Source organism: Aquarana catesbeiana, linkage group LG06 (genome assembly GCF_042186555.1).
Source record: "Aquarana catesbeiana isolate 2022-GZ linkage group LG06, ASM4218655v1, whole genome shotgun sequence".
Lineage (NCBI taxonomy): Eukaryota > Metazoa > Chordata > Amphibia > Anura > Ranidae > Aquarana > Aquarana catesbeiana.
In genome coordinates, this window is record NC_133329.1 from 319,971,153 (window position 1) to 319,998,537 (window position 27,385).

The following is a 27,385-nucleotide window of genomic DNA, read 5'->3' on the forward strand; positions in this document are numbered from 1 at the left end:
CTTGTAAGACAAGTTTATGAAAGGAGCAACAAAGTGCAAATTGCATTAATCTACAAAAAGATTTTATTCTCTATCTGCTTTGTCCTGCCAGGACAATGAAAGACCACATTGACTGGGCCGTCACTCCTGTTTGTGTTTGGCATGTATATATTTTCAATTGTGTAATGCAAAAGGCATAGTTTATTTGGGAATATAAGTTCCTGCTTTGTCACTGGCCCAATTATACTGTGCACACAAGCTTATAATCTTACAAAACTATAGATATAAGTGTAAGATATATATATATATATATATATATATATATATATATATATATATATATATATATATATATATATATATATACAGTATATATAACAAGAAAGACAACAACATGGGGACATGACCTCAAACTAACTGGAGGAACGTTCAAAACTAATCTTAGAAAGTATTATTTTACTGAATAGGTGGTTGGTGCTTGGCATAAACTAACAGCAGAAGTAGTGAGACAGTCAACAGTAAATGGCTCCAATCATGCTTGGGACAAACATAGATCTATAGTCAGACAATAAAGTTAAAGAAAAAAACAAAACAAAAATACAAAAAAAAATGGGCAGACTCAATGGACTACTCGGTCTTTTTCTGTTGTCACTTTTCTATGTTTCTATGTAAAAATAACAAGTGACAAAAAAAGGTATAACAGAGCTCACTCTACGTATTACCCCTCTTGCTGTTATACATAAAATCAACAGTAATATGAACCTGCTCGTTAAAGTATGGTGCACACACTACACTGTAGGCAGACTCGTACTAGAGTTGTTTTTATTTTAACAGAAGAAGGGGGTACTCTGTGGAGTGAGTGTTGTTATACGTTTTTTGTTATTTGCTATCTAGATATATCCCTTACAAAAGGGTAGAACATGGCAGTCCTCTATGGCTGTGCAATAATAGATTTAAAACTTTGAAGCCTAGCTAAAAGAGCAATGCAAAGAGAAATGGGTAGATATAAAGTGCAGTGACCAATGCAATCAGTAAATGTAGACATAGAGGACTCAACAAAAAGAATGTGTTCCTCCCTGCTGAGATATTGTATTCTGACAGCGGGACACCTCTGCTGTCAAAATACACTGATCAGTGGCTGCAGTCGCTGATCATGAAAAGTTTTCCAACGTTCCCCTTCAACAGAAGTCGAACTAATGGTCTACTACATGGACAGCCATACTTTAAACATTTTACTATCCATAGGTAAAAACTCCTTCACTCCTTCATGGCATACCCCTGCTGACCATCTATTTGTGATCTCTGCTAATCAAATTTGAGCTTATTTCTACTCTATGCCTAAGAAATCCATTGAAAGTATGTGCTGAACAGGTCCTGCTCCTTTAGGAGCATCACCTGCTAAACCAGGACTGCATGAAGCCAAGTGGACATGAATAGTGCAACACCTGCCAGTCATAACTGCATACAGAGCATAGGGGTTTTCCACTTAATAGTTTATGGAAAACCCCTTTTGAAAGCAAAGACAACATTGATATAGCATGAAAATCTGACATAAGGCTGTACATATTGTAAATTGAAGGCTGTCTCTGAGAAATCTGTCCATCCTCACTGAGACTGTCACAAAACCAGATCTACCACTGCTTTCATGTACTATTGCAGTGAGAGGCTGATCCCCCCCTTTCTCTGGAAACATAATCAATCCCTGAATAATCCTAAAGTTTGTCCAACTCTGCAAGAGACAACACCTAAAGTGGTTGTAAACCTCTGACATGAAAAATGAACAAAGCAAATCCTTCTATAATATGTGCTTGCCTCAATCCAAAATGCCAAGTGTGACTTCTGTCTGCTGTTTGCTCCTCTGCTATTGGCTAATTTCTGACAGGTTGTGCTGACTTCAAGTAAACAAGGGGGATGGGAGCTCCAGCACACAACATGTGATCAACACCCTCAGTTGTGCATGCTTCTCTATGAAATTGTTTGTGAAGTTCTCTCCACTCAGGTCTCAGATCGCACTCAGCTCTTCTCTCTTGTCAGTGTGTGACGTCAGATTCCTGTCCCCTACCTCTGGAAGCTCAGAAATGCTGTGCAAATTATGCATTTTAAAAGGCTGTAGAGATCAGATGGCTGCACATAAACAGATTCAACTTATGCAAAAGAATTGGTTTAATTTCTGTGTATCAACTGCGGCTAGTCACTTCACTGGGTATAAGTAAGGGTTTTACAATACCACTTTAATGCACTTCCGGGAGTTGACAAAAGAGCATGCCACACCAGCTGTATAAATCTGAGCAGTGTCTGGCTTAGTAAGAGGTTTAGGAGCCCATAAAAATAGGAAAATGGTGTCGCCAGATGCGCCCAAATGTGAAGTAGAAGCTGAGGAATGGATTCTTCATTGATTTGATATTTATTGCTCACAGAATAGTATAAAACACCTTACAATGCCTTTTGTGGCACTACACTTCCTCGGTTTCACAGGTCAACAAGGACTTAATTGGATAGGACACCAATGTGCACATGGATGTAAATTCCTTGTCTCTGTTGCTAATAATATTACATGTTAGGCATAGAGGGTGACCACACCTATAGTTTCCTGTTAGTGTATTATTGTGGAGATCTTTTTATATCAGGTTTTTGTCTGTTGTTTTATTGCTTTTTGTCTACTAGGCACTAAAATATTCCTTCAGCATTTGGCCCGTTGGAAGGTGCAGCTAGCTGGGTGCCCTGGGTAGGTCTGCTTTCAAATAGGGGTCCTGTAAAAGTATATGCCAGTGTGTTTTCATTGCTTTTTTGATTTTGCTGTAATCAGTGTTATATCTAGTGATGAAGTTATAATTTTATTTGTTGGAGATTTTTTCTTTTGGGTCTGGAAATATCAATTTATCTCTGTATAGTTTGTGTGCTTTTGTCTTAGACTGTTGAATCAGTTTTGTTTTGTATAATGTTTTTTTGGAAAGACAGTTCTTCTATCATATGAACTTATAGGGTATTATTGATGTTTGATCACTTAAATGTGATAAACATTGGACGAGATAACATATACAAACACACACACATATATTTTATACTATATATTTATATACTTCTCTTTGCTTACATATATTATTTTGTTTATCAGTGTTTTATGCACCATCCTGAGGAAGTGGCCAGTGTAGTGACATGAAACGCATTGTACGGTATTTTGTACTATTCTGTGAGCAATAAATATCAAATCAATGAAGAATCCATTCCCAAGCTTCTCCTTCACATTCGGGCACCTCTGCTGACACCAGTTTCCTATCTTTTGGGGCTCCTAAACCTCTTACTGTGAACACACCAGAATCCCAAATCCACAGGCTAGGTTTGTCTGGATCACCCCACCGGGCATCGAGAGCAACCTTACTCTGCGCAGGGACAGTCATATTCCCAGCAAGCTTATCAACCTCCCAGGTGTGAGTACACCATTGCAATTTACCTTTACATCTTATATTTCATCCAATTATCTGTCAAACTATTACACCATAAGGAACTCTCCCGTCGCCTCTGTCTCTTTTTTTTCTCCTTATCTTTGGAGGTACCACAGTGACTGGCATTATAAGTCAGAAAAGGAGAAAAAGGGAAATCAGACACATTTCAGGAACTCATCATCCAATGAGCAATCTTATATGTAATACATATCCTACAAGCTGCTTAATCATTTAATAGTGTACTTACAGAATATCAATGGAACTATGCTGCGTTAAATAGCTCCCTCAGTAGATATATTATGAACTTTACAATTTAATTGGATATAATAGTAAATCTTACTTTGATGACAGCTGGCAAAAAAATAGGAAGTGAAATGCTTTAGGAATACCGCACGCATGTAAAATTCAGTAACGCCAACTGTAGATTGCTTTAAAGTAAACAATTTGCAGACTAGTAATAGCTTTTCTGGCATGAAGGATAGGTATTTCTCAGATACTTAGCAAAGAAGTGTCTCCAAAGTCTGCACCAAGATATCATTTATATATATTTTTTGCTACACAATTAAAATGAATGAGAGAAAAGACTGAGCAGACACCATGGATCTGCCTGATAAACTATAGTCAAGCTCATGTTGGCAGTGAGGATGAGCAGCCTTCATATAATTTTGCCAGCAAAATGATGCTTGCTTGTGTATGTTATCGAGGACAATATCTGGGATGTAGTGTGCGAAATGTGATCTATAAATAATGGATTCTCTCGACTAAAGAACAGTTCTCCTACAAAATGTAAAACATGAAGCTTTCAGAAAAAAATAATAAAAAGTGAAAGATATACAAACTGGTAGTAGAATATAAAGTAAAAGTTGCTAAAAAGTGTACAATTATCTAAAATGAATTTTATAATTTGTGCAATAAATTATATTATAAAATATAATTTTTGGCAATAAACACATTGCTTAAATATTCCCAAATAACAGCTGTATGATTTTATATGTTTATAAACAATTTAATGTATTAATCTGAACTGAATTGATCACACTATATCATATTTTTTTCTTTTTGCAAAAAATTGGCCATGCTTTATACTTGTAGGGTCTTTTTCTGGATCAACTTGACTTTGTCAGATTGGCTGCACACATGTAAATGCAGAGAGTTCTTCCAGTCACAAACATAAAAAGGGGATTGCATGTTGGGTAAGGTAAAAGGAAGGTTGTACTTTTTGACAAACTGCTGAGTACAGAGAGAAACACATCATAGCTTAAAGTGATTTTAAAGGCTCGTTTTTTTTCCCTAAAAAAATAACAAACATGTTATACTTACCTGCTCTGTTGCAGTGGATTTGCATAGGGCAGCCTGGATCCTCCTCTTCTTGGGTCTCGCTTCGTGATCCTGGCCCCTCCCTCCTGTTCAGTGCCCCCACAGCAATCAACTTGCTATTGGGGCACCCGAGCTGAGTCACAGCTCCCTGTGTCCATTCAGACACCGCCCTGGCCCTGCCCCCTCACTCCTCTGATTGGTTAACTGAGTTTGATTGACAGCAGCATAGAATGCATAGAATGAATTAAGATAAAAAAAACCTTCTGCCTTTACAAACCCTTTATTCTTGTGCCCTGTGCTAATTTGGAATAAAAGAAGCACATTGATTAGTGGACATAAAGCCTGATTCACAGAACTAAAACACCTGGATAAGAATTCTTATTTTTTTAAAGTAACAGTTATTTTCAGTTGCATGCAATGAGATTTGAAAATTACAGTCACATCGCTTAAAGTGTAAAAAAAACAAAAAACAGATCCTTTCCCCTTAAAGCATGTTATACAGCACAGAGCTTGGGCTGTGTCATTTGGCCCCTTGTAACACCTGTAATACCTGTCTGATCCTGCCTGGCTATACCCTTCCCCCGTATGCTGACTCCGATATATCAGGGCTGCTGAGCCCTGACACCATGGTCAGCCTACATGCCTCTGTCAGCCGCAGCCTGCTATCTGTCTCCTGTGTCCTCTCCTCCATCCGCTCCCCCCTCCCCTCTCTGACTGTCTGCTCCTGTCAGCGCCCGCAACCCCCCCCGCTTCTGCTGCTTTCATATTTAATATTAAATATTCAAAGCTCCCATCCCCTCTGTATTATAACAATAAGTTCGCCTGTGTCTGTGTTATATAATAAATATGCTTATCTGTACCGATAACACAGTGTCTTCCTGCAATCATGTGACTCCTCTGGTCTATCTCTCCTCTCTCCTCTCCTCCCCGGCTGACGTCAGTGGTAGTACTTGGCCCCACCTGCTGGAACTGTGAGCCGGGCAGAGGAGAGAGGAGGCACCTGAGCTCAGGAAGACACTGTGTTATCAGTACAGATAAGCATATTTGTTATATGACACAGGGGAACTTATTGTTCTAATACAGAGGCGATGAGAGTATTTTATAGAAGTGGCTTTACAACCAATTTAAAGTCAAGGAAATTGGCATCTTAGCCTCTGCTTGATCTGCAACTGCTATGATTCTGCATATGTGACCAGTTATGACACCAGCCATTTGATGGTTTGACAGTTTGGTTGAGAGCACAAGCAAATGTGACAGTTAGGATTCCCAGCATGCTGGGAATATAACTGTTTTATGAAACCGTTAAATCGATTGGGTTTAATTATGTTTTAAAATGGAACTAAAGGCAGAAATACTTACCTCTGCTCCAAGGGTCGATGCCTGCGAGGTCCATCACCAGTGCTGATATCTTCTCCAATTGCCTGTCTTATCTGCAATAAAAAGCCTGCATGTTTGTATGTTTTTTTTGTCTTTAGTTCCACTTTATGTTTAAGATGTTTCTCTTGGTGTTTTAACATTTTCAACTGAACCTATTGTATGTGATCTTTACTGTTTCTTTATTTGCATGTTGTCCAGTTCACGAACAAGCCTAGATCAACACCTCTATTCTGCTATCTATGTATGGACTGGATCCTACAGTGGGAATGGAAAGTATTCAGAACCCCTTCAATTTTTCACTCTTTGTTATATTGCAGCCATTTGCTAAAATTATTTAAGTTAATTTTTTTTCCTCATTAATGTACACACAGCACCCCATATTGACAGAAAAACACAGAATTGTTGACATTTTTGCAGATTTATTAAAAAAGAAAAACTGAAATATCACATGGTCCTAATTATTCAGACCCTTTGCTGTGACACTCATATATTTAACTCAGGTGCTGTCGATTTCTTCTGATCATCCTTGAGACGGTTCATTTGAGTCCAGCTGTGTTTGATTATACTGATTGGACTTGCTTAGTAAAGCCACACACCTGTCTATATAAGACCTTACAGCTCACAGTGCATGTGAGAGCAAATGAGAATCATGAGGTCAAAGGAACTGCCTGAAGAGCTCAGGGACAGAATTGTGGCAAGGCACAGATCTGGCCAAGGTTACAAAAAAAATTTCTGCTGCACTTAAGGTTCCTAAGAGCACAGTGGCCTCTATAATCCTTAAATGGAAGACGTTTGGGACAACCAGAACCCTTCCTAGAGCTGGCCGTCCGGCCAAACTGAGCTATCGGTGGAGAAGAGCCTTGGTGAGAGAGGTAAAGAAGAACCCAATGATCACTGTGGCTGAGCTCCAGAGATGCAGTAGGGAGATGGGAGAAAGTTGTAGAAAGTCAACCATCACTGCAGCCCTCTACCAGTCGGGGCTTTATGGCAGAGTGGCCCGATGGAAGAAATAGGGTTCTTTGGTCTGATGAGACCAAGATAGAACTTTTTGGCCTTAATTCTAAGGAAAAAAAATGAACTTACATGATTTTAGCAAATGGCTGCAATATAACAAAAGAGTGAAAAGTTTAAGGGGGTCTGATAACTTTCCGTCCCCACTGTATGTTATATACAGTTTCTCTATGTGTGATGTCATGGTTGTTAATAAGACATATTGGGAGTTATTTACTAAAGGAAAATCCACTTTTGCACTGCAAGTGCACTTGAAAGTGCACTAAAAGTGCACTTGGAAGTAAAGTCACTGTAGATCCGAGGGGGACATGCAAGGAACATAAAAAAAACAGCATTTTAGCTTGCACATGATTGGATGATAAAATCAGCAGAGCTTTCACTCATTTCAGATCTACCTCTTAGATTGAGAGCGACTGCAATTCCAAGTGCACATTCAGTGCACTTTCAAGTGCACTTGCAGTGCAAAATGGATTTGCCTTTCATAAACAACCCCCATTGTTCTATCAGGGGAGAAGAGCCTTGAAGATAAAATCTAGATTAGGTTATAAAAAAAGTATGCAGTATGAATTTTTCTTCCACCCTTTTGTTCTGATAAAATAGTTGTGTTTACTGGTCAATGAGTGAAAAATTAAATGTTGATCCTGCCATAAATTTAGTATAAATCACACATTCTTGGGAACTCTGCAGAGTTATCCCAAACAGAGTGACATCAGCCCTGCTCAGTTCACCTCCTGGAGTTCTGGAGATGAGGATATGAGGAGAGGATGAGGCGCCCTATAACCTTAGCATACTTTCTGTCCACTGTTGCTCCATGATTGCAGCACAGGAAGCACTAGGACAAGAAATGTATTACTAACAGGATCACAAGATGAAAATAAAGAAAAAGTTTTGAAAAAATAAAGGAAAAAAAAATCATAAAAAAGAAAATTAGTCCAGCCACCAAATCTACGGACTAGTATAAGGCTCAGATTCACTTTACAAAATCAAATTGATTGTAACTTTAAAATGTAACTAAAGGCAAACTTTTTTTTCATTTTGGATAGAGTAATGCAGGGTTATAACCCCCGTCATTTTTTTTTGCCATCTGTGTTTCATTTGGGAGATTTCCCTACACTTCCTGTCCCCAAGTAAAAACAGGAAGTAGGAGAAAAATCCCTCCAAAGTGAGGGAGTCCCAGTGTATCACCAGGGTCCCCATTAGAAGATTTCCCCTCCATGGCCAGGACAAGTGGTGGGTAGAATGCCATGAACACACGGTCGGATTTTCGGATTTTCCGACGGAAAAAGTGTGATCGGATTGTGTTATCGGAAATTCTGATCGTGTGTGGGCTCCATCAGACTTTTTCCGTCTGAATTTCTGCCACACAAAGTTTGAGAGCGGGATATAAAATTTTCCAACAACAAAATACGATCGTTTAAATTCAGATCGTGTGTACACAAATCCGACGCACAAAGTACCATGCATGCTCAGAATAAATTAAGAGATGAAAGCTATTGGCTATTGCCTCGTTTATAGTCCAGACGTACGTGTTTTACGTCACCGCGTTCAGAACGATCGGATTTTCCAACAACTTTGTGCGACCGTGTGTATGCAAGACAAGTTTGGCCCCAAAATCCATCAGAAAAAATCAGATGGATTTTGTCGTCGGAATGTCTGACCGTGTGTACAGGGCAGAAGAGACACATACCCTGGGCGCAGAGGCGCTAAGTTGAGAGGGGGCACTGACAGACGATAAACGCTCCACTCTCCAGCTACCTGAATGACCGGAGTGACAGCGGCCATCACTTCTGTCATTCAGAACAAAGCGCAGGGCTGCGATGGCTTCTGAAGGGAGGATTCATCTCTATTCTCCCTGGAATCTCCCCCCCTTACCTCCAGCAGTTTCTGTCTGGTGCAGGACTGCGGAAAAGAATTGGAGATGGAGCCTTCTCTTTGCTGCTTACTGTGTGGGCTGGATGGGGATGTAGCTGGCCTCGGAGATCCTACCTGCCCACCTGGAGGAGGGAGGTGTAAGATCAGCAGATGGGGCGAGTGTGTGCTGAGGTAAGCTCAGGTGGTTGTATTTGACAGCATGGATTAGTATCGCTGCTGCTCCCTCTTCAACACCAGAGCACAGGAAGTAAGAGAATGAGATTGGAGAAGGCTGGAATTGAGGAAAGCGTTAACAGTGCTGTGACCACCAGTGCAGGATGGGGGGTTAACATCCACTGCCACTGACCACCAACGCAGGTTGGGGATGGGGGTTAACAATCACTGCCACTGACCAACAATGCAGGCGTGAGATGGAGAATTAACTTTCACTGCCACTGACCCTCCTGACTCATTGGTGGTCAGTGGCAGTGAATGCTAACCCCCACCCCCCACCTGCATTGCTGGTCAGTGTCTGTTAACCCCTCCAACCTTGCATTGGTACTGATGGCAGTGAAAATTGGACCCAACACCCCCTTTTCCGCATTTGACACCGCGGAAGCTGCTCCAGGAGAGGACACCGGAGCAGTTTTCCCCTGAGCCCGCCACGCTCTAACCGCCCGCATCCAAGGTAAGGACAGCTGGTGGCAGTGGGGGAGTTTGGTAGTGCTGCTCCACCAGCGGCCCGGGGGGGGGGGGGGGGCTGTTTGCCACTCCCCCCCAAAAAAACACCAGCCGCCACTGAATCAAATATTTCTAAGTGTTATTAAACCCAGGGCCCGACATTCACTATACCTGGTCTCCCACAGTACACAGAACATGGAAATGCAATTATTTTAGTAAATATAACTTGCTAAACTGTTGTGGGTTTATTAAAACTTTAATTAAATAAAACAGCATTAAAAGATTGTAAAATCACTACACACCTGCTTTTGTAAGTTGAAAAGATGAATGCTTGCCTATAGGCTGGGATGTATTGTTTAATTTTGAAGAATATGTGTACACATGGTCCAACCTCCAGCCAGGAAATATGGCAGGTTGAATTGCTGTAGCTTCTAATACACACTGTGAGATGCTCACAGTGTGCAGTGAAATCATAGTAAAACATTTCAGTACAGGAGATGTGCCTGTACAACTGTGCAAGACTGATGGTAAGGCCAGAGAACAGCTTTAGCATTTTTCTATGCATTATAAATAGGCAGAATTTTCAAATAGAAAAATGGCCACTTTTTAAATAGACTCATAATTGTTACTTGCATTCTAAGTATTAAGGGTTTATTTTAGAAAATTAGGTTAGGTGTTAGGGTTTGGGTAATGGCAAGGTTAATTATCAGGGTTACTGCGAAGTAGGAAGGCGATACAATAGGTGAGCAAGGAGGAAGCTGCACGCCCCGATAAAGGTACAAAAAATGGGGAAGGTTTCCCTATGGGGTTTCGTATTGCAGCAAAAAATTCAAAATAGTTATAAAATATATTTATTACAAAAATTAGATGAAATTACAGAAGCATAAGTATCTGTTAAAACATGATCTCTGTGATAGAGGCTAACAAACATACATGATGATACAGCTGTACAGTGAACATTTAAAATATAGCATGATGTACATAAATAGACAAGAGGGCGAATGCTCACAGGGGCAGAATCCGGACCTACAAGAGGCCGCACTTCTAACCGGTACTGGAGAAGTGGGGGGAGAGAAGGGTAGCACAGGCTGAGCACGGGGTCCAAAGGAATCCTGATTCACTTTTAAAATTAATAATGTATTCAATTAGGTATTGATCATAAAATAAATCTATAGCATGGTTAGAAGGTGTGCCAGTGACAAGATGTGTGGTGAAAAGATATGTGGAAAACAAAGTGAACAAAAACAAAAGTGAAAGTGCAGTAAAAAAGTGCTCAAAGACCACGAACCAACGCGTACGAGAGCTAAAGGGGGAGAAGTGAAGATACTAAGGAGCAAGTGTGCTGGTGTGAAAAAGTGGACAAAAAAGGGTCAGTGACCAGCAAAAGTCACAAGAGAGAGAGAAACAATGGTAGCAGGAAGGGTAAAAAGGGAAAAAGAAACCAAAAGCACATGACAAGAAAAGGAACAACCAAACACCAAAACACACTTAGGAAAAAGGAAAGGTGATCCAAGTACGTGGAAATGAAAAGGAACACCACAGACCATAAAATGGAAAGGGGGGGTATACTGCAAGGTGCATAGGAAATAGAGTGAAGGGAAATTGCAGTGGAAAAGAGAACACAGATGTGAGAATGAAGCCATGAATAAGTACATGGGAATGGAGTGCCTTATGCCCTGTACACACGACCGGTTTGCCATCGGAATAAACTCTGAAGGTTTTTCCGACGGAATTCCGCTCAAGCTGTCTTGTATACACATGGTCACACCAAATTCCGACCGTCAAGAACGCGGTGACGTACAACATGTACGATGGGACAACACGTATGACCTCTCGTACTTGCTTCAGAGTATGCGTCATTTTTGGTGCGTCGGAACAGCATACATACGAGCGGTTTTCCTGATAGGAATTTGTTCCATCAGAAAAATATAAAACATGTTCTCTATCTAAGTCCGTCTGAATTTTCAACGTAAAAAGTCCGATGGGAATATACGATGAAAAGCTCCCATCGGACTTTTTCTGTTGGAAATTCCGACCGTGTGTACGGGGCATAAGATAGAGGAAGTGTGGGACATGAGAATGAATAGTGAAAGGGAAAAAAGAGAAAACATGCAGTGAATAATTTTATAAAAGGGTGCTAATTAAAGTCTATCTAAGTGGTCAGTTTTAAACTTTTATTCATCCATGATAGGAAGGCCAGGCTTTAAAGCCACCCCTCAAACCTAAGTCTGAGTGATATTGGGTAGAGCAGACCAACAAGCCAAATAATATATACATAATATAGTTAAGTAGGGGGTCAACATAGTCAACAAAAAATACAGTCCAGAAAGTACCTATGGGTATGCAACAAGTTACTTACTTTGCATCTGGACAAAAATTATCTATTCGGCCTAATAGCTGCCTGGAATCTGAGGTTAATTGGCATTTCCCTGTTATATGGGTAAATTCCTAATGAGGGGGATAATCTAATAGGTTCAGGGTCCGGCGGTGCTCCCGCCCCCTCCCACCCCAAAGAGGAACATTCTCCGGCCTGGTAAGGAGGACCGCCATCATGCGGCGTCCTCCACGTGGTCTCCCCAGTGTCCCAGAAGGGGAAATCCCCCTGGCTACTGCCGTCACTTCCGCTGCAATCCCGCGAGATGTCATGGCGCACAGGAGCCACAGGACGCCCGGAAAGATTGCGGGACACCGCCGTCAGAATTGTACTCCCTCCAGCGGGCAAACACGAGAAGGTCATGTTCGGGAACACAGAAAAAAAGAGCGAAACAGCGACAAAATCATACCACCACCCCCCCTGCCTGCCGTGAGGTCCTTCATCAGCCATAGAGAACACTGCCCCTAGATGGGCAGGGGTTAGCAGTACAAGCCAAGTGACTGGATCTTAAAGTGGCAAACATGCAAAGGACAAAAATAGTTAATCACAAAGATGAAAATAATTTTATACATAAATAAAGAATTTTTATTTAATTTTTTTATTGTTATTATTGTTTTTATTGTATTATTTTTATTATTATTATTTATTTTTATTATTATTGTGTTTTGCCCGAAACAAAACCCCTCAAAAAGTGGGCAAAGGTGATGGATTTGTTGAGGCCAGGGTATACTGTTGCCTGCAACTTGAAAATCCATCGTTGCTCTCGCTGGAGGAGAGACTTGTTCCAATCGCCCCCCCCCCCCGAGCAGAATGTGAATTCGGTCAAGGGCAACGAAAGAAACTTTGGGCATGATATACTTATGTGTCGACACCATGTGCCTGCCTAAAGGTAAATGTAGGTTTGCAATTTGCATACTATAGATATGTTGAGCAATACGGTACCTGAATTCCTGCCTAGTTTTCCCTATATAAAATGCATTGCATTCGCAAAAATTCTTTTTCTTTTCTAATCATGGGGACAATAGGAGCAGTGACCGCAAGGAAAGGAACCCCTTATGGGACAGTGCTCTTTGATCGATTCTCCCCTGAATTCACTAGTAACAAGTCTGTCTTTAATTGACAAAGCCCTTTTAAAGGTAATAGAGGGAGCATCAGGAACAATTTTTTGAATTTTTGAATCGTCATTTAAAATTGACCAATGACGTTGAATGATCTCTCTAATTTGTTTGTGTTGCTTAGTGAAACGCATGATGAGTCAAGTGGTATTGCATTCAGAAGACCCTTTGATTTGAGTCTTGAAAAGGAGATCACAGCTGGACCTGGCAGCCGCTTTGTTGAAGGCCTTTCGTAAGACCGGCTGTATCCCCTTTCCAAGAGTCTGTCCTGTAGTTTGCCGGCTTCCCTGAAGAAGCCTTCATCAGAGCAGTTTCTACGAAGACGCAAATACTGTCCGAAGGATATGGAATTTTTTAGAGATATGGGATGGGAACTATTGGCATGTAGCACAGTGTTCCCCGCCGTCTCCTTCCTGAACAGTGTGCTACATAGTTTGCCCTCGGGAGTGGAAAAAAGCATCAAGAAAAGTAATTGTACTCATGTCAGAAGTAATAGTGAATTTGAGATTGTTTACATTTATAGGATCGAAAAATTCCATGAGGATACCTTCCGTGCCTTCTCGGACGATGAAGACATTGTCGATGTACTTCAGCCATGTTTTGACATGGCTGGTGTACTCGATGAGGTCCCCATCACCTAGGAGAGTCTGCTCCCACTCCCCCAGGTACAGATTGGCGTAGGATGGGGCACAGCATGTCCCCATCGCTACACCCTGCACCTGGAGGTAGTGGGAGCCATCAAACAGAAAATAATTGTGATTCAATATGAACTCAAGACCGTTCAAAATGAAAATATTAAGTGATTTATCATGGTAGGAACCATGAGTAAGGACCTTAGAGATTACTGTCAGACCCTTCTCGTTGGGAATTGAGCTGTACAAGGCTTCTATATCCAGGGCTACTAAAATTAGTTCATTTGTCAAGCCTAGTTTATACATTTTTTGTAAAAAATGGATGGTGTCTTTCATGAAGGAGGGCAGGGCAAGAACATATGGTTGTGAGAATGCATCTATCACTCTACTGACATTTTCAGAAATACTGCTGTTCCCAGAGACAATGGGGCGTCCCATGGGGTCAATGGGATTTTTATGGAACTTTGGGAGGCTATAGAAAGTAGCCACCTGAGCTTCTGGCCCTGTGAGCATTCGCCCTCTTGTGACATGGGGGTCTTGTGAGTCTTTACTACGTTGTCTGGATCCTTGAGCAATCTTTTTAGGCACATTATTTGGGAGGCTTGCTCTACAGACGTTAGTGGTAAATATAATTTTAAATACTATAATGTAATATGTTGGAATCATTATACTTTATTGTTTAATTTTCAATGTACTCATTTATATATTGTATTTTCTAGAATTCTGTACTTTTTTCCCCTTGAAGAAGACCTCTACTACATATCGTCGAAACGCGTCAGCATGTTCTAGTATGTCTATATATGTACATCGTGCTATGTTTTAAATGTTCACTATACGGCTGTATCATCATGTATGTTTGTTAGCCTCTATCACAGAGCTCATGTTTTAACAGATACTTATACCTCTGTAATTTCATTCAATGTTTGTAATAAATATATTTTATAATTATTTTGAATGTTTTGCTGCAATACAAAACCCCATAGGGAAACCTTTTGCATTTTTTATCAGTGCTACTTTCATCATTAATGATAGTTTAGATGTGAAGGACCATTAATTACCTTTAACTTTTCCAAAATACACAAAATTCTTTATAATTAAAAAAAAAAACAAAGATACCGTCTATTCCTCAAACCTTCTTTTCATTGTTATGCTTAGAGCTGAACTCCAGGAAAATAAATTGTTTTGAAAAATTAAAGGTGTCACCTGTAATAATGAGTATACTAGATGTTGATGGCTGCTGTTTACTGTAAAAGTCATGGGATAATTGAAGCCAGTTACTGCAGACAGTGCTATACTTCTGGCATTGCAAGGATGAAGAGATGCAGCTGAAGGGTCCTGTCGTTTGCCCTCCCTTTCTTCTCCATTTGTATATTCACAAAAGCCTTGGATTTTGTTCAGAGAATACAAGGCTTTCAGTGAATAGATGAGATGAATGACATGATCTCCCCTTGTCCATTCACAAAATGCATTGTATTTTGGGAATAGAATACATGACTTTTGTGGGGAGAGTTAAGGGAGGATCTTTCACTGATGCAGCCACAGCTGTTCATCCCTGCATTGCCAAAAGTATAGTCCTGTCTCTTCTATCCAACTTATTTCTTTTTTGTATTTATTACAGGTAATTATATAGCACCGCCAAATTTATGCAGCGCTTTACATATTATATATTGAACATTCACACTATTTCCTGCCCTCAAGGAGCTTACAATCTGAAGCCTCGTACACACGCTTAGATTTTCGGACGACCAAACATCTGTTTTTTGTGACATGCCAGTCTCATGTCGAAAGTGAAAAGGTTACTCACAATTCGAAAATTTTCATATGACAGAATACAACGTCAGAAGTGACGTAACATGTTGAAAAGTTTTGTATGTATTCTTTTGCTTCTGAGCATGCGTAGTCTTGCTCTTATTATTCAAACAAACAACCCCAGTGCTGCTAGGTGGAAGTGCTAACCACTTAGCCACCGTGCTGTGATTTTAACAATGACCAGCAGCCATCCACAACTGGTATAGTAGCACCTAGTATACTCACTATTAGTGGTAACCTATTTAACTTGTGCTATTTGAAAAGTCATTTTTCTTCTAGAGTTCAGCTTTAATACTAAATGACAGGTGTAATTTAATTAATGTTCAGGCAACAATTTCTGCTTGTCTTCCTCAATACACAGCACATTATTGGGCAACTGTGTGCTATGGGACAGAATATGAGCACTGACTATTCCATTCTGCTATAAGAATAGATTAAATGGCCAATTTAGTTTATAGAATGAAGAGGGATCTGTGTTGTTAACAGTTTATTATATATAGTGGGTTTTACATCCACTGTGGCCTTTACTTAAACAAATCGGTTCACACATCATAATTCTGCAGATGTAGTCTACAGTTTGACATGGAGCATACGCCAAAATAGTATAAGCTTCTTAAGGACAGCATTGGTATACATTAGTTCTAGGCTTCAACTGACAAGTCGAGCTCCAACAGAAGTAGTATGCCAAAAATGTGCAACAATCTATATTCCAGCCTGTATTAAAAAAAAAAATTAAAGTCAGCAGCTACAAATACTGTAGCTGCTGACTTTTAATGTAAGGACACTTACCTGTCCAGGGATCCAGTAATGTCTCTTAACTCTTAAGGTGTCAGCATGCCAAGACATTTTGGACAATCTCATGCTCCCAACTTCGTGGGAATAGTTTGGGGATGACCCCTTCTTGTTCCGACATGACTGCGCATCAGTGCACAAACAAGGTCCAAAAAGACATGGATGAGCGAGTTTGGGGTGGAGGAAGTTGACTGGCCTGCACAGAGTCCTGACCTCAACCTGATAGAACATCTTTGGGATGAATTAGAGCGAAGACTGTGAGCCAGACCTTCTCGCCCACATCAGTGCCCAACCTCACAAATGCGCTTCTGGAAGAATGGTCAAACATTCCCATAGACACACTCCTAAACCTTGTGGACAGCCTTCCCAGAAGAGTTGAAGCTGTTATAGCTGCAAAGGGTGGGCCAGCTATATATCGAACTCTACAGACTAAGACTGGGATGCCATTAAAGTTCATGTGCGTGTAAAGGCAGGCGTCCCAGTACTTTTGGTAATATAGTGTATATGTATATATATCTATATCTATCTATCTATCTATCTATCTATCTATCTATCTATCTATCTATCTATCTATCTATCTATCTATCTATCTATCTATCTATCTATCTATCTATCGATCTAGCAGCCATCCACAACTGGCCAGCAGCCATCCACAACTGGTATAGTATAACTGGTATAGTAGCACCTAGTATACTCACTATTAGATAGATAGATCGATCGATAGATAGATAGATAGATAGATAGATAGATAGATAGATAGATAGATAGATAGATAGATAGATAGATAGATAGATAGATAGATAGATAGATAGATAGATAGATAGATAGATAGATCTATATAGATATATACCCAAAACAGGTATGGTGAACAGCACTTCGGTAATCACTTTGCAATCAGACCATCCCACAGATGAGGTGATATATAGATAAAAGTTCAAGGGATTACTGCACATAAAATTTATTTAAACAAAACAAATAACATACAAAAAAATAATCAGAAGTATTCCATAATGACAGTTTCGGGCTAGTAGGATCACGCCCTTCTGTAGATTGGCAATGTACATATTCACCAGCACACCAGGAATCTTCAGTCATCGTCCAAAGGTTTTTATTGCAAATAGATCACATCACAAAGACAAGTGCAACGTTTCAGAGGCCATGCAGGACCCCTTCGTCAGGCATGTGATTCACATACACGCAAAACAAATACTCTTCTGCACAAATGTGTTGACCAGGCGATCCAAAGTTCAGAGTGGATAATATCTTAGGCCTTGCTGCCCTACAGGATAGGGGAATCCTCGAAGGCAAAAAAGAGAAAAGAAAAAAGAGGGTGTACTAGCCTTGTGCATTATCCTTTGATATATTTATTAAAAGAAAAAGTATTAAAAATTACTCACAAGGATGGAAAGAAAACCACAATGTAATGTAATGTAATGTCTTTGGCTTATGATAATCTGTCTACTGGTAGCAGTCTCCAGAACCTAGAGAGAGACCGTGCGAACCATTGCTGCTGGCGTGTTTTGAAGGATTACCTTCTTCCTCAGAGCCTAGCGGTGTTATCTCCTACAGCTACTTATATAGATATGATCATTTACAAGGCACATCCCTGAGCAGCTCCGGTGCCCCACCCACATCCGTGGGCAGTCCAACGAGAGGCAAACCTTAACTAGGAGCTCCAAAATTAACCATATACATATATATACACATACACATACACACACATCACATACACATGTACTGATTCACACGCCTGAAAAAGGGGTCCTGCGTGGCTCTGAAACATTGCACTTGTCTTTTTGACCCTGCCAGGTGGCCCCTCCCCTTACCATCAACACGTGTGTCAATGGTGGCGTGGGGTGGCGTGATTGATGATGAATCTACATCGGGGGGACATTTTGATTTTTTTAATAAAGAAATTGTCAATAACAGTGTGTGTTTTTATTTTCTTTTTACACTTTTTTTGTGAATAAGTAGGGGTACATTGTACCCCATACTTACTAACACAGGGGTGCCAGGATCTGGGGCTTCCAAATTCTGATAAGCCCCCCACCCACAGACCCCCCCACAACCACAACCCAGGGTTGTGGGGAAGAGGCCCTTGTGGAATGGTATGGTACAGGAGGGGGGGCAGACGCTTGCTCATCCCCCCTTTCCTGGCCTGCTTGGATAAGGGTCTGGTATGGATCTTGGGGGGGCCTACACCATTTTTTTAAAAATCTTGGCATGAGTCTGGTATGGATTTGGGGGGGAACCCCACACTGTTTTTTTTTTAATTTTTATATTGCCGGCAATGGTTTTCTTTTTCATTCAGCTGTCAGCGGAGATGCCCATTGACAGCTGATGGCCCACTCCTTAACAACCAGCTATTCACTGTGCCCTGACTGGGCAAAGCTTTGCCCAATTAGAGCTTAGAATACACTGCAGTGTGCAGTGTATTGTGTGGTGCTCGGCAGGTGAACATTCCGCCAAGTGCCTCGCAAAGTCAGGTGTTCGCTGAACGGGCGAACTTTTGCGTGGTCCGGACTCCTCGCCCAACTCTACTATAGAGTTTCAGTCCCATATTTTCCTGTATTTTCCTGTATCACCTGTATCACCTGCTGTCAATTTCTCTCTTAAGCTGGCAATATTTAATGGAATTTCTGCCAGTTCAGCAGGGACTGTCTGAAGTTTGAAAGTTTGATCCTTGTTTGGCCACACCTGCAAAACAGAAGAAAATTGTTTGGTTGGCCTCTGATGAAGGGACAAGTTGTAAAACTTTTGTTGCTGGCGATCAGTGTATTCTATCAGGGAGAAAAATTCCTCCATCCACCTTTTTTCCGTGGCTGACTGAACAAAAAAAAAAAAAAAAACAGTGTAGGGCCAAATGTAGTCATGTCTGTGCTCTTCTTTTTAGGGTTCTTACCTATGCCTCTTCCTGTAGCAATATAAGGTTGTGTATTCTTAGCAGGGACTGCTGGTTTAGTGTGTATTTGTCCTACTATACAACTGTTGTTTCTGCAGTATGCCTTTGGGCAACACTCTGCTCTACCTCTTGCTACTGTATTGTCTTCTGTTCCAGTCTACCCCAGGCAGGTTCATTGTTCTGATCCAATTTTGCTATTTATGTAGCCTTCTGTTCCTACATACAGCTGCCTGAACATTTTTATCGTTAGTTCTGCTTTGTGCCCTGTGGCTTGTTCGGTTTAGTCTTGTTTCTGGATTTTTTTCCTCTGCAACTTTCCCTGGATGTATATTGTCGAGTTTGTCTAAAGCACTTTATGAATTATATCTCAGTTTTTGGGTTATACAGTTTGTCTTTCTATATGTTCCTGTTGGCGTCTTCCCTCGTGCGCAAGAACAGCGTGTTTGTTAGAATAGCAATTTACCTTGTCCCGTATTCACAGCTACAGCCCTGTATCTCTCTAACAATTCTCTGTTATCCCTGCCTGTAGTTGTAGTTGTCATATTTTATGTTTTACTATAATGAGGAGGAAATGGGGAAGGAGGAGGGGGGTGAGAGCTGATATTCAAATATGCGCTTAGGTTTTTGGGCTGAATTCTGGATACCAGATATAACCATTTTTAGAGATTTCAACCCCTGCCAACATGTATTTGGAGCTTAAAATGTAACACAATTCAATGGAAGTAACTTAAAGTGGTTGTACACCCTGTACAACCACTTTTGCCTACAGGTAAGCCGATATTAAGGCTTACCTGTAGGTGCTGGAAATATCTCCTAAACCTCCACGGTTTAGGAGATATTTACAATAAAGCCATACGCCGATGTTTATGGCGCATGCACACTTTAGAAAGGGAAGATTGTTCCATTTCTAAAGGGGGTCATGCCGTGGCTAACGGCTCCCCCGCGCATGCAGTCACAGAGCCGGAGTTCGCGGCCCCGGAAGGAAGAGGGGTGAGGATGGACGCTGCTAGTGGGGACAGTGATGACATCCCAGGCTTCGGTTTCAGGTAAGTGACACACAATGGGCTACTATGCAATGCATAATAGCCCATTATGTTTTACCTTTGCAGGGAAATAAAGAGGAAGTTAAACCCATTACCTCTTTAATATGCCCTTTAAAATTATACTTCTAAAGGTGCAATGCAGCTGCCTGCTAATGTCTTTGCTGCTAGTCCATGACTAGATAGAGTACTTACTGGTAAGTCATATTATAAGGAGAGTGCTGGGCAATCAACATTGTAGTACACAGTCCAGCTGCACTACTGGGAGGTCACCGTGTTTACAGGAAAACATCTTATAATCTGTTTTAAGCTGGCCCAATTCCAAACAAATTTTCTTTCTAAAATCGTAATTATGAATTTTCGTTCGGATTTCACACCATTACTGAGCAGCAACAATGGCCAATTTTTGTGTCGCCATTGAATTTGAGTGATCGGGCATGTTGGAATTTTTTTGAAAAACTAAGAATTTTCTAATCAATGATGAATCATGTGGGGAATATAATTTAAAAAGAAATGCACATGAGCTGTGAACTGGAAAGAAAAGAAAATTCCTGGCCACAAAATGTATTTTGAAAGGAGCCAAGGAGCCAAACTCCATGTAGGTAGCGTCACAATTTTTTCTGAATTAAACCAATGATGCCATCATGGCAAGGGAGAAGTGATAGTCACTAAGCTACGGAGCTCTCCACAGTGAAAATGACATTACTCCGCTGATGACATTAGCACTACCTGCTTAGAACTACGACAACCCAGATCCCCATTCATTATATAAACTAAGCCATTTAATTTGCCCTTTAGCATTATAAAACAGCTACTGCTTACATTCTGTGTCCTATTGAGAACAGTTACCCTACCTCAGTTCATCAGTTTATTGCGGAAGACAAGCAGATATTGTTGCCTGAAAATTATTTCCATTACATCTGTCATTTAGCACTAAGCATAATGATGAAAACAAGGATTATATGGGAAGTAGATAGTATCTTTGGTTCTTCCAGTTATAAAAATTGTTGGTGAGGTGACCAGTTACCTTGCATATAATCAGTTTACTGGGGTGATAAGTTTCATCACCAGGACAGAGATGGTAGTGACTACTGTGAAAAAGAAGTGGAGGTGTGCTTGTTACTGCAGCTCTGCAGATTATGGTATGTGCCCATAGTTTAGCTTTAAATATACAATTATCTATATTAAATCAGAAGTCCAGTCCACCCATAACAAGATAAAAATGAATAACCCATTAAAAGATAAAATAACAAAACCAGCTTTTTTTCTGCTGCTAGATGTCCTCATTCTGATGAGGACCATTCAACCCACTGCCTTTGAGCCCAGGCCTGTGACTTGACAGTGAAAGGAGAAGCAGCATGGTGATCAGCTCATGTTTGTGTCACTTCTTATGAGCATGCCTCTTTTCAACACAAATTATTGGTTCCTTGTACTGCTTCTTCCTCTCCCTTGCTGTACAGGGATTGTAAGAGGCTCATACTAGGTAAAATGTAAGTAAAAGGCAGCTGACTACCTTTCAAAAACTTTGTGAGGGGACAGGTCCCCTTCCCCATTCCCTCTCCCCCGGATGACTATGCTCCCCCTTCGTACGGAAGTGGAAACTGACAATGAATAGAACCTTTTCCCAGCTCAGCATAGGTGGATTATTTGTTTTGCTTTAAAATCAACCATCTGTATACGTACTTAAGAAACCAATTTTAAAATCCTTACTGGATGGTACCACACACCATCAGTGCTTCACAAATACCTACCCACGACCCCAGACAGTTGCTGGAGATGACAGAAAAGGGGACTTTGATGCACATTTTTTGGTCCTGCCCAAAATTGGAGCACTTGTGAAAGGAGGTACACTGAATCTCTCAATAAATTAACAAATACACTCTTCCAGACAGCCCTGATCTTTTTCTACTACATGTCTCGGATATTCCAGAGAAAATGCACAACAAATCCTTTTTACGCAAACCTCTTTATCTCTAATGCTGCCAAATCGTGAACTGCACTGTGGTGGAGAGACACACGCCCTCCCTCTACCTCGTTCTGGCTTTCAAAAGTTGAGGAAGTGAACAAGATGGAAAACCTGCTACTTTCCGCTTAAAACAGACATGAAGCTTACTCCAAAACCTGGGTTCATTGGAACATGTCACATTCTTGGACAAGGGGAAGGTCCTCTTTGCATCCTGCACGCACTAACATACTATATACTAATGCCCTTCCTGCGGGGTCATTCACCCCTCCACTGGCAACTCCCCCACCACCTCTTTTTTTACCCCCTCGACCCATACTATTTCCCCTATCCTAACTGTATTCTATCCCACCCCTTCTCTTTTCCAAGTGTGTTTTCCCTCTTCCAGTCCTTACCGTCCCCTTCCCTTCCTCCTGATCTACTGTTAAAAACTGCTATATCCTTTCCATTCATGGTGGCAGCTTGATCCAGGAGAGGTGATTCCCCATACCCCATTTTAAGTTGCTGATTTTTGCTGGGGGTTCCAAACAGGTCGCCCCTGCACCTTACGTTATTTATAACTGATGCTGTATTTCCTGAGGTTAGGGTGTTTCCTGGGGTCACTTAATGTACAGTATGTATCGTTATAATGTGTTTTACTGCTCTGTGGATGCTGGATACTTTAAATAAAGAATTTGCAAAAAATAAAAAATACATTTAGGTACTTACATTGCTTGCTTTTAAAAATGCATTGAAAAATTAATTGGTGATTAGAGAGCTGCATTGAATAATAAATTAGTGATTAGAGAGCTGCATTTATTAGTGTTTTGTCTATCTGCCCAAAGTTCAGCTTTAAAAATATCAGTTCATATGATTTTATATGTGTTGGCCTGCCAAGTTAAACAATTGTTCTGATAATGGCTAGATATAAAATATGAACCCATTTATCCACATGTACTCAACAAACAAAAGGCTTGACTGTCCTTCTCCTGTTCCATCCCAACAGTGCTATGTATGAAATCATAACCAGTATTTCTTTTCTTTTTTTTTTCATTGCCTTCTTCGGATGAGAAAATATCTCTCCAAATATAGAATGCAAGATTAACAAGCCGAAACTTTAAAATTTCTTATGCTCCTCTAAGGAGACATTGAACGGTATACATAGTTAAAGACAATATTATCTTTACTTCTGAAAGCGGTAATTGCAGGAAGATGCAGTGCGGACCTGTTCTGCTGTGTAATTCTTGCTCCATCATTAACTTTTATGGGCAGATGTTTAGTGCTGTACTTAACATAACAAAACAAAGCATGCCAATTATAGAACGATTCACATGGCGTGCTCAAAGCTTGGTATTTCAAAATCTCCATTTGTTTGTTAGGGCATAAGTACTTTTGAATATTATTTCTTGGCATTCATACTCATTCATGCAAAATAAGTGCAATCTGGCATAAGAAACTCACAGAGATCTTAGCTGTTATTCTACATGGGCTGAGTTCACATGGAGGCTATAGCATGTATATGTATAGGGGAAATTGATGGTTTTTCTCAGAATTTTACTTTTACGCTCTTGAGTGATTTACAAGGTGTTTTATAGTTCAGGATTGGATGTTATATTTTACCTATGGGTCAAAGGTTCAGATAATAGAATCCAAAATTGCAGTGAGATAGGAAACTCATAAATTATCCGGGACTGAACATGTTTAATGCTTTTTCCATATGGTTATTTTTTTTTTTTTTTTGGTGTAACGATACAATTTGGAGCTGAGCTAAAATAAAATAAAGAACTAAAACCATATGTAAAAAGCCTCTATAGTACATAACACATGTGTGATTGGTGATTTTTTTTTGTTACATGTAATTACCTGTATTACATTTACATTAAAGTTATTGCAAATGCATCATTTTCTTTTTAAATAACAAATATGTTATACTTACCTGCTCTGCGCAATCCTCCACTTCCATGGTCCCCATGCTTCTGGCTTCTTCTTCCCACCAAGTGCATACCATAGCACTCTCCTGAGCAAGCTCTGTGTGTCCATAGACACACAGACCATGGCTTGACCCTGCCTCCTCCTCACTGGATGTGATTGACAGCAGCATGATCCAATGGCTTCCGCTGCTGTTTCTGAGCCAATGAGGAGAAAGAGAAATGCTGCTCTCATGCACATCGCTGCATCAAGATTAGGCTCAGGTAAGTATAAGAGGGAAGCTGGGGGGTGGGGGCTGCACAGAGAAAGTTTTTTTTTACCCTAAAGTGGTTATAAAGCATTCCTTGCCTTAATGCAAAAATGTTTAGGTAGTAGTGCCCCCCTCACCCCCACACACGCACACTTTCCTGAGCCCCACATCTGTAGCTCTTGTCTCCCCTCACTTCCTGGTCACACAGGCTTTGCTGAGGCAGCTGCTGTCAATCCAAAGCCAGTAATGACCCAGATAGCAAGGATAACTTGCCACACATTTGTGGCAGTGTTGAATTGTAAGTCTGTTAACTTGCTGCACATTTTCAATGTTGTACACTTGCACAGCACTTGAACCACAAGTTCTAGTTGCCACTTTTCCAATTTGTAGCAAACTTGCGTGGCAAGTCTCCAGCAAGAGCTTTGTAAATCACAGTGACCCCTGTGGTGAGATGGCTATTGCACAACATAACTGAACCAGAACTTGCAGCAGACTTGCAGAACGTTTGAAAAGAAAGTTGATCTGCAATTATGAAATGTGGACTTGTTGCAATTGTACAACAAACTTGTGGAGCCTGGCAAGTCATTTTCAAACTTGCAGCACAAATGCTTGCTATTTGGGGAGGGAGTGGGGTCAATAGACAAAGACAAGGAGGCACAGCAGCGAGCCCACACAAGGGGGGTGAGACACAGCAGCGAGCCCACACAAGGGGATGAGAGGAGCTAGAAACACTGGCAGGGGACCCAAGAAGAGGAGGCTCGGGGCCGCTTTGTGCAATTCCCTTGAACAGAGCAGGTGAATATAAACCTGTTTGTAATTTTTTTAAATTTACATGAACAACCATTTTAATGCAGAAAATGCAAGGTAAAAATACATTCAGCCTTTACAGCCACTTTAATTCCAGTCATGTCTTGTGCACCAGCTTAAATATAATAATAGTGTAGAAAGTCATTGCCACTCCATAATGTTATTTTCACTGCTTTATTGTTAAAACGTGCTATAATATTCAATGGCAATGTTTCAGGTCTTGCAGGGTTCCTTTCTTGAGGAAACAGAGTGATGACTGTGCTGGAATTTTTCAAAGTTGCCATCTTTGTCATTTCAAGCACTCATTGGTTGCAGGCTGAAGGTAGTGTAGCTCACAAAAGGACTATTTATAAGATCATCTTAGAGGGTAACGCCAGTCTCTCAGGGAAAAAAATTGCAAAAATAATGAAGCATATATAATATTACTATTCTACACAGGCCATATTGTAAATTAATGTTATTAGAAATTACATTTCCTTTTTAATCTGCAGCTCTGTAATTTTCTGTAAAATGCAATGCAATATGGAAACCTGGAGGTGTTCCATACACAGTTGGTGTACATAACACCTTTAAAAATGTCATTTCCTACTTCCTACAGTACGTTCGTGTTTGTTGGCCGACAATTCCTTGCCTTTTGTATGCAGGACAAAATCCAGGCACACACCTTCGGACAAAAGTCTGAGGTTTTGTCTGCGGAAAATCCAATCATGTGTATGAAGCTTAAATTGAGTTTGAGCTTTTAAAGAGTACCTCCAGTTTTGTTGTGCATTGCAAGGATTTAAAAAAAACTTTGTTGCAGATTCCTACCTTTTGTTATTTTGAAGAAATCACTGTCTGTTTCTCTGTGCCCATGTGCGGAGTGAGTCTAATGGGAGTGGTTTCATAATAATCAACCAGCTGCTGCACCTGCAGGGCTCTAGTGAAGAAAATTGCAGGGTCTGCATCCCTTTAGACATGATTGCCTATTGGTGGTATCTTACCAAAAATTAATTTTTTGTTGCAGCGGATGCCAAAATCTGACTTATATCTTAGTGCAGACTGATGGGAAAATCTTGCATTGCATTTTACAGAAAATTACAGAGCTGCTACCATTTACATACATGGTGGGAATGCCCCATAGTTCCTACCTCTTGCCCCCAAGATCCTTTCAACCTTGTTTGACTCTCCACTGCTACCCGAACCAGGAATTGCACTCCAGAACAGCAAACCACAGGCTCTAACATTCCGCCAGTTTAAGCTCTTACTCTTTGTCACAACAGCAGCTAAACAAACAATAGCAAATGCATGAAAAACCTCCTCACTATGTATTTTGGCCATGAAACATAGAACCAATGTGCCCATCAATGCAGCCTGTGCCCGCCATGCAGTCTGTGCCCACCAATGTAGCCGGTGCCCATAATGCAGCCTGTGTCCACCATGTTGCCTGTACCCACCATGCAGCCTCTGCCCACCATGCATCCTGTGTCCACCACGCAGCCTCTGCCCACCATGCAGTCTGATTCCACCATGTAGTCTGTGCCCACCATGCAGCCTGTGTCCACCATGCAGCCTCTGCCCAGCATGCAGCCTGTGCCCAGCATGCAGCCTCTGCCCAGCATGCAGCCTCTGCCCACCATGCAGTCTCTGCCCACCATGCAGCCTGTGTCCACCATGCAGCTTGTGTCCACCAATGCAGCCTGTGTCCACCATGTAGCCTCTGTCCACCATGCAGCCTCTGTCCACCATGCAGCCTGTGTCCACCATGCAGCCTCTGCTCACTATGTAGCCTCTGCCCACCATGCAGCCTGTGTCCAACATGCAGCCTACCTGTGCAGGGGAGGAGAGAAACAGGAGAGCCGCCTGGATGATCAGAGCACAGGGAGCACAGGGGGCACAGCGATAACAGCTTTTATTTCAACTGCTGTGTTCCTGCAGCTCAACGTCACATACAGCCCCGCCCCCTGGCCGGGGAATTTTGATTGGCAGATCGCCCCTCTTGGGATTGGACGGGTGATCTGTCTATCAAAGTCCCGGGACCAGGAGAAGGGGCTGTATATATATATATATATATATATATATATATATATATATATATTTTTTTTTTTTTATCTCTCCCCTTAACCACTTCAATACCAGCCACTTTTTCCCCTTCCTG

At 41.0% G+C, this 27,385-nt stretch overlaps 1 protein-coding gene across 3 annotated transcripts in view; it reads left to right on the top strand.

Moving 5' to 3' along the window:
* PDE1A (phosphodiesterase 1A) overlaps window positions 1–27,385 on the top strand; it is a 490,470-nt gene that overhangs the window by 123,531 nt on the left and 339,554 nt on the right. The gene's annotated exons all lie outside the window — the stretch shown is intronic.